The following is a 7955-nucleotide window of genomic DNA, read 5'->3' on the forward strand; positions in this document are numbered from 1 at the left end:
ACTGTGGGCTGGACCTAGTGACTAGCTTTTATTTTTTTATTTTCACTTAAAAAATAATTTCTCGGCCAGGTACGGTGGCTCACGCCTCTAATCCTAGCACTATGGGAGGCTGAGGCAGGCAGATCACGAGGTCAGGAGTTCAAGACCAGCCTGGCCAACATAGTGAAACCTTGTCTCTACTAAAAAAAAAATGCAAAAATTAGCTGGGTATGGTGGTGCGCTCTTGTAGTCCCAGCTACTTGGGAGGCTGAGGCAGAAGAATCGCTTGAATCCAGGAGGCGGGGGTTGCAGTGAGCTGACAGTGAGCTGTCTCTTTTTTTGAGACAGGGTCTTGCTCTGTGGCCCAGGATGAGTACAGTGACACAATCATGGCTCACTGCAGCCTTGAACTCCTGGGCTCAAGCAATCCTCCCACCTCAGCCTTCCAAGTAGTTGGGACCACAGGTGCACATCACAATGCCTGGCTAATTTTTAATTTTATTGTAGAGAGGAAGTCTCCCTATGTTGCCCAGGCTGGTCTTGATTTCCTAGGCTCAAGTGATCCTTCTGCCCCAGCCTCCCAAAGTGCTGGGGTTATTGGCATGAGCCACTGCGAACAGCCTATAATTTCAACTTTTATTTTAGATATAGGGGATACATGTGCAGGTTTGTTACATGGGTATGTTGTCTGTTGCTGATGTTTGGGGTATGACTGGTTCTGTCACCCAAATAGTGAGCATAGTTTGTCAGCCCTTTTGTCTCTCCCTTTCTCTCTCATCTAGCAGTTCCCGTTTGTTTGTTTGTTTGTTTGTTTGTTTGAGACAGAGTCTTGCTCTGTTGCCCAGGCTGGAGTGCAGTGGCATGATCTTGGCTCACTGCAACCTCCACCTTCCAAATTCAAGTGATCCTCATGCCTCAGCCTCCTGAGTAGCTGGGATTACAGGTGCTTGCCACCACGCCCTGCTAATTTTTGTATTTTTAGTAGAGACAGGGTTTTGCCATGTTGGCCAGGCTCGTCTTGAACTCCTGACCTCAAGTGATCCGCCCAGCTTGGCCTCCCAAAGTGCTGGGATTATAGGTGTGAACCACCATGCCCAGCTGTAGTCCCCAGTTTTTATTGTTCATATGTTTATATCCATGTGTACCCAACGTTTAGCTCTTGCTTATAAATGAGAACATGCAGTATTTGGTTTTCCATTCCTACGTTAATTCACCTAGGAAAATGGCTGCCAGCTGCATCTATGTAGCTGCAAAGGGTATGATTTTGTTCCTTTTTATGGATGTGTAGTATTCCATGGTATATATGTACCACATTTTCTTTTTCCAATCCTCCATTGATGGGCACCTAGGTTGATTCAATGTCTTTGCTTTTGTGAATAGTGCTGCAATGAACATATGAGTGACTAGCTTTTAATCAGTAGAACACAGCAAAGGTGATGGCATTTCAGTTTGAGATTAGGTTACCAAACACGCGGACTTCTGTCTTGCTAGCACACACTCTGTCTTGCCTTCTTGCTGTTACTGAACCTAACTTGGGTCCCCCTGCCCAGCACAGCAAAACCAAACATTGATATTGGGATTGTAGCAAGAGGAAGTGGGGTATTTATTGGAGGGGCACCAAGCAAAGATAATTAGTTAATGCTTAAGTCGCAAGCTCCCGGATGGCTTATAGGTAAGAATTTATAATTGCAGGAAGGCAGAGGTTACATGCAAAGTTATAAATCAATATATGGGAGGCTCTACATTGGTTTGACCTAAAAAGGCAGGACGTCTCAAAGTGGGAACCCATGGGTCAAAGGTAGATTTAAAGATGTTTTGATTTGTAATTGGCTTAGGAGGAGAAGCCTTGTCTAAAAATTTGAGATCAGTGGAATGTTAGTTCTGGCCTGGGGTGTGACTTCCTCTACTCCCCTTAGGAAGAAATTTAGAACCGAGAAAAGTGTTAAGAGTTTAGCCTCCAGGTCCCCCTTATCTGAGTCCTATGTGTTGCTGGACCCATTTAGTGGGGAGTCCTCATTTTTGAAAAACAATCTATGAACATTAGTTTTTATAGGGAAGCCAAACATCCCATGATTTTAACTTTTTTGCCCATTATTCTAAGCTACTATTATCTTCTTGCTTATTAAGTTGTTTATTGATGTATTTATTTATTTTTGAGACAGAGTCTTTCTCCATTGCCCAGGCTGGAGTGCAATGGCATGATCTCGGCTCACTGCAACCTCCACCTCCTGGGTTCAAGTAATTCTCCTGCTTCAGCCTCCTGAGTAGCTGGGACTACAGGCATGTGCCACCACTCCTGGCTAATTTTGTATTTTCAGTAGAGATGGGGTTTTGTCATGTTGGCCAAGCTGGTCTTGAACTCCTGACTTCAAGTGATCCACCTGCCTCGGCTTCCCAAAGTGCTGGGATTACAGGCATGAGCCCCCGTGCCCAGCCTTATTTATTTTTTAAGGGCTAGCTAAGTGCCTGGAATTTTTCTTAAAGGAACTTAAGATTTTTCTTTATTTCTATGTTTGAGGGTGGGAGTGCTGCATGTCCCGAAGAGAGGTCCCTGTTCTGCCTTATTGCCTGCTTGCTCTGATAAATCAAGCTGTTATGTTGTGAGCTGCCCTTCGGAGAGGCCCACGTGGCAAGGATCTGAAAGCAGCTTCTGACAACAGTTCATGAGAAACGAATCCTGCCAATAATCATGTGGGTGCACTTGGAAGTGGATCCTGCCCCAGTTGAGTCTTGAGATGAGACCTAGCTTACACCTAGATAGCAACCCATGGGAGACCCTGAAGCAGGGGGCCCATCTTCGAATTCCTAACCCACAGAAACTGTGAGATAATAAATGTGTTGTTTTAAGCCACTGAGTTTTGGAATAATTTGTTACACAGCAATAGATAACCGATATAGCAGTGTAGACTTTAGTTGATGATTCCAGTGGGGAGACCAAAGTGAAATTTACATTGCACACTTCACAAAAAGTAACTAACTAACCAACCCATCAGTCATTTCTGTGCATCCTCAGCCCTCTCAATGCTGAGAGCTCCTCTTTCTTGCTCTTGTTCTCTCTCAATATCATTTTCTAATTTGGCCACGTCTAGCTTCATTGCATATTATCTTTCTCTGGATTGTCAGTTTTTTCTGTGTCCATTTTGGCAGAGAATTTTAGTTTTTTGTGATTTTTTTTCTTTAGAGATGGAGTCTCACTCTGTTGCCCAGGCTGGCCTCAAAGTCCTGGGCTTAAGCAATCCTCCCCACTTGGCCTCCCAGAGTGCTGGGATTACAGGCATGAGCCATCACACCTGGCCCTTTCTGACTTCTACTCCCAAACGTGTTGGCCAACTCCTCAAGGTATTCAGCAGGAAAAAATCCTCTCTATTAATGCAGCGCACCTTTCCTGGGCAGCAGTGTGGGTAATAGATACATGAAATATCTATTACATAAGTCTCTCAGCTTCTTCCTGCATATATTGCTATTCAACTGCTTAAAGCTATTGAAAAATTCATGCAAACAAAATTTTAATCTAACAGAGAAAATATCTTTGTGACATTGTTCAAATCAAGTTATATCATGTATGAAGGAGAAGCACATTCCACCGAGAAAAGCTTTTTAAACCCTCTGCTTTTGGACATTTTAACCAGCATGTTAGATAAGAAGACTGGTATGGAAATATAGTTAGCAACATTGTTGGAAAATATAGGCTAGAAAAGAGTTCAAGAATATGTATCCCTTGAACTTGATGAAATAATTTAGAAGCTGAGGCTGTGAAATCTTGACAGCAAAACTGAAGAGACACTGTAGAGTTCCCATTTTGCAGATTTATATTTGGTTGGTTCATGCAGGCAGACTCCAGGAGAACTAAGACTTTGTTAAATACCTAACACATACCCAGTAAGAAGGATAAATGTAGGTGTTCACATCAGTGTTTTAAACACGTGATCCAATAAATCAGCAAAAAGGCGGCAAAGCAATTGTAGTAATGGTTAAAAAAAAAAAAGGAGTGGGGAAGACTTCAGGAGCAGGAATTGTATAAAAATACATCCAAATGTGGCTATTTCTGACTACTTCATTTAAATGTGAGCCTCTATCCGTTCTCACCTGGATTCCAGCAAGAACTTTCTAGCAGTTTTCTCTGTTTGAGATTTGCTTTCTTGGGGTCTATTTTCAACAAGGCAACTGGAATAATACTTTAAAAAAAAAGTATCAGGCTGGGCATGCGGGCTCATGCCTGTAATCTTGGTACTTTGGGAGGCTGAGGTAGGAAGGATCACTTGAGGTCAGGAGTTTGAGACCAGCCTGGGCAACATAGCTAGACTCTGTCTTTACAATACATAAATAAATAAGTAAATACATACATTAGTCAGGTGTGGCACATGCCTGTAGTCCCAGCTGCTTGGGAGGCTGAGGTGGGAGGATCACTTGAGCCTGGGAGGTTGAGGCTGCAGGGAGATGTGTCCCTGCCACTGCATTCCAGCCTGAGTGACAGAGTGAGACCTCGTCTCCAATCTCTCTCTCTCTCTTCTATCTATCTTCTATTTAATTTATCTATCTATCTATACACACACACGAAGTATCAGAACATTATTCATGATAGCCAAAAGGTTAAAAAGACCCCAAATGTCCATTAGCTGAATGGATAGTTAAATTGTTGTACAGTATATCCATACAATGAAACATTACTTGGCAATTTAAAAAATGAAGTATGAGTAGTCATATTTATAGAGACAGAAAGTACAACGGTGGTTGCCATGCCAGGGACTGGGGTGGGATGGGGAATGGGAATTGTTGTTTAATGGGTACAGAGTTTCAGTTTGGAGAGGTGACAAGAGTTCTGGAGATGGATGGTGGGTATGGTTACACAACAGTGTGAATATACTTACTGCCATGAAATGATACACTTGAAAATGGTAAAGATTGTTAAAAAAAAACCCAAAAGGACTGAAATGCTGATATATGCTACAACATAGACGAACCTTGAAAATCTTATTCTAAGAAGCCAGATGCAAAATGTCACATGTTGTATGATTCCATTGATATGAAATGTTCAGAATAGGCAAATGTATAGAAAGTAGATTAGTGGTTGCCCAAGGCTGGGTAGGGGTTTTGCGGGAAGGGTTGAGAAAATGGGGAGTGACTGCTAATGGGTAAAGACTTAAATGGGTGGTGGGATGATAAAAAGTTCTAAAGTAGATTACGGGCAGGTGTCGTGGCTCATGCCTGTAATCCCAGCACTTTGGACCCGAGGCAGGTGGATCACTTGAAGCCAGGAGTTTGAGACAAGCGTGGCCAACATGGTGAAACCCCATCTCTACTAAAAATACAAAAATTAGCCAGGCGTGATGGCACATGCCTGTAATCCTAGTTACTTGGGAGGCCAAAGTGGGAGGATCGCTTGAACTCAGGAGATGGAGGATGCAGTGAGCTGAGATCACGCCACTGCACTCCAGCTCTGGACAATAGAGCTAGACTCTGTCTAAAAAAAAAAAAAAAAAAATTATAATGATGGTTGTACTACATTGTGAATATATAAAAATCCATTGAATTGTAAACTTTAAATGGGTGAATTTTATGTCAATTAAAGCTATTTTTTAAAAAAGACCTATATGAAAAACTTGAATTTTGGGGAGTTAGTTGTATTAACCAGGCCCTATCCAGTCTTTTTTTTAAAATTAGAGATGGGGGTCTCACTCTGTCACCCAGGCTGGGGTGCAGTGGCGTGATCATAGCTCACTTCAGCTTCCCAAAGAGCTGGGATTACAGGCGGATGCCACAATGTCTGGCTAACTAAAAAAAAATTTTTAAGAGATGAGGGGTCTCACTATGTTGCCCAGGCTGGTCTTCAACTCCTGGCCTCAAGTGATCCTCTCGCCTCAGCTCACAGGCGTGAGCCACCATACCTGGCTTATCTAAGAAAGCCACCATACCTGGCTTATCTTTCTCTCATCTTGAGAAAGAATGAATTCAGTTTGGTTACTGCACATTGAAGAGCAAGCTATCCTCAACATCCAGTAACACACCATAGCCTTTCCAAAGGTAGAAATGGTGATAGGGTCAAATAAGTATTTGTTTCACAGCATTTGAAGAAAAAAAGGCAGATTATGTTATTCCTTTGCTCAAAACCTTCCAGTGGTTTTCCATGTTAATGAGTGGAAACTAAAGTTCTTAAAATTGCCTACAAGGTCCAATACACTCAGTTTCCCACCTGCGACTTGTTTGAGCTTACCCCCTACTTCCTTCAGCCATGCTGACCTTCTTCCCATCCGTCCCATGCCCTGGACCCACTCCTGCCCCAGGCCTTTGCACCTGCTGGCTGTGACCTCTGCCTCCAAAATTGTTTTGCCAAATTCCCTCATAGCTTGCTCACTTATACCTCCTTTAGTTCAAATGTCACTTCTTGGCCACCTGTCTGGCCACCCGCCACGAAAGTGCATTCCTGACATTTTCTGCTTTTCCGCTTTTCTTCCCTCCTTCATTTTTTTCCCATGACACACCTGCACAATACACAGTTTGTTCATTCTTTGGTTCATTGTCTCCTCACACCCACTCAAGAATGTAGTACAAAGGCAGGGATTTTGTCCATCTTGTTCACCGCTGTATCCTCAGTACCTTTATAATGGTGTTTGGCACATAGTAGTAACTCAATAAGTATTTGTTAAATGAACAAATGAAAAGCTGCCATGTGTTCAAGAAGTCATTGTGTGTTGCATAGGAAAACAGTAGCTGTTAAGGAGATACCAGCATCCTACAAATAGTGGAGGAAAATGCCATGCAAGTTGCCAAATTGATTAAAGTGTGCCTTTTAACTTGTAGACTCCGGAGGGTAACTTACACAAATATGGACAATTGTTCCCTTATATGTACAATTTGCCCCTGATTTTTCATTCCAGCTGTCACACAATTGCCTGGAGGATTTTTTTTTTTTTTTGAGACGGCTGTCACCCAGGCTGGAGTGCAGTGGCGCGATCTCGGCTCACTGCAAACTCCACCTCCCAGGTTCACACCATTCTCCTGCCTCAGCCTCCTGGGTAGCTGGGACTACAGGTGCCCGACACCACGCCCGGCTAATTTTTTTGTATTTTTAGTAGAGAGAGGGTTTCACCTTATTAGCCAGGATGGTCTCGATCTCCTGACCTCATGATCCACCCACCTCGGCCTCCCAAAGTGCTGGGATTATAGGCGTGAGCCACCGCGCCCGGCCGAGGATTGTTAAACATCATTTAATAAGTGGGTCTTTGCTGCCCTTCTCCCAGGAATAGAGTATATAGAGTTGCCCATGTGAGAAGCAGCCGAAGCCCAGGTCAGCACCTGCAATGAGGAGTGGCTGCCTGGTTGAATGGACCGGGGCTTCTGTTTGAAACCTCACTGGTTTTCTCTGTTGACAGCATCTTGATATATATGGCATGTGTCTCCTGACCTTAGTGGCCTCTCACAAAACTCTGGAGCATAACAGTGCATCTCTTTGAGATTCTCTTAGCAGCATAGTCCGTAGGTGAATTCTCTATGGACTATGTGTCTTATATTTTAAACCAATTTAAACCAAACCCATCACAAAAGTACCCTCCAACTTTGGGGAAAACCTGTGCAGCCATTTTCTTATGATACTGTAAGACAGAAACTTAATTTTTTTTTTGGAGACAGTCTTGCCTTGTTGCCCAGGCTGGAGTGCAGTGGTGAGATTTCAGCTCACTGCAACCTCTGCCTCCTGGGTTCAAGCGATTCTTATGCCTCAGCTACCTGAGTAGCTGGGACCGTCGGCACACACCACCACACCCGGATGATTTTTGTATTTTTAGTAGAGACAGGGGTTTCACCATGTTGCCCAGGCTGGTCTTAAACTCCTGGCCTCAAGCAATCCACCCACCTTGGCCTCCCAAAGTGCTAGGATTACAGGCATGAGCCACCATGCCCAGCCTGTATTTTAATCTCCAGGTAAAATAAGAACCAGAAAGACTGGGTCTTGTGTTTGCAGTATGTGGAACTGGAAATTA

Source organism: Pan paniscus, chromosome 18, assembly GCF_029289425.2.
Source record: "Pan paniscus chromosome 18, NHGRI_mPanPan1-v2.0_pri, whole genome shotgun sequence".
Classification (NCBI taxonomy): domain Eukaryota; kingdom Metazoa; phylum Chordata; class Mammalia; order Primates; family Hominidae; genus Pan; species Pan paniscus.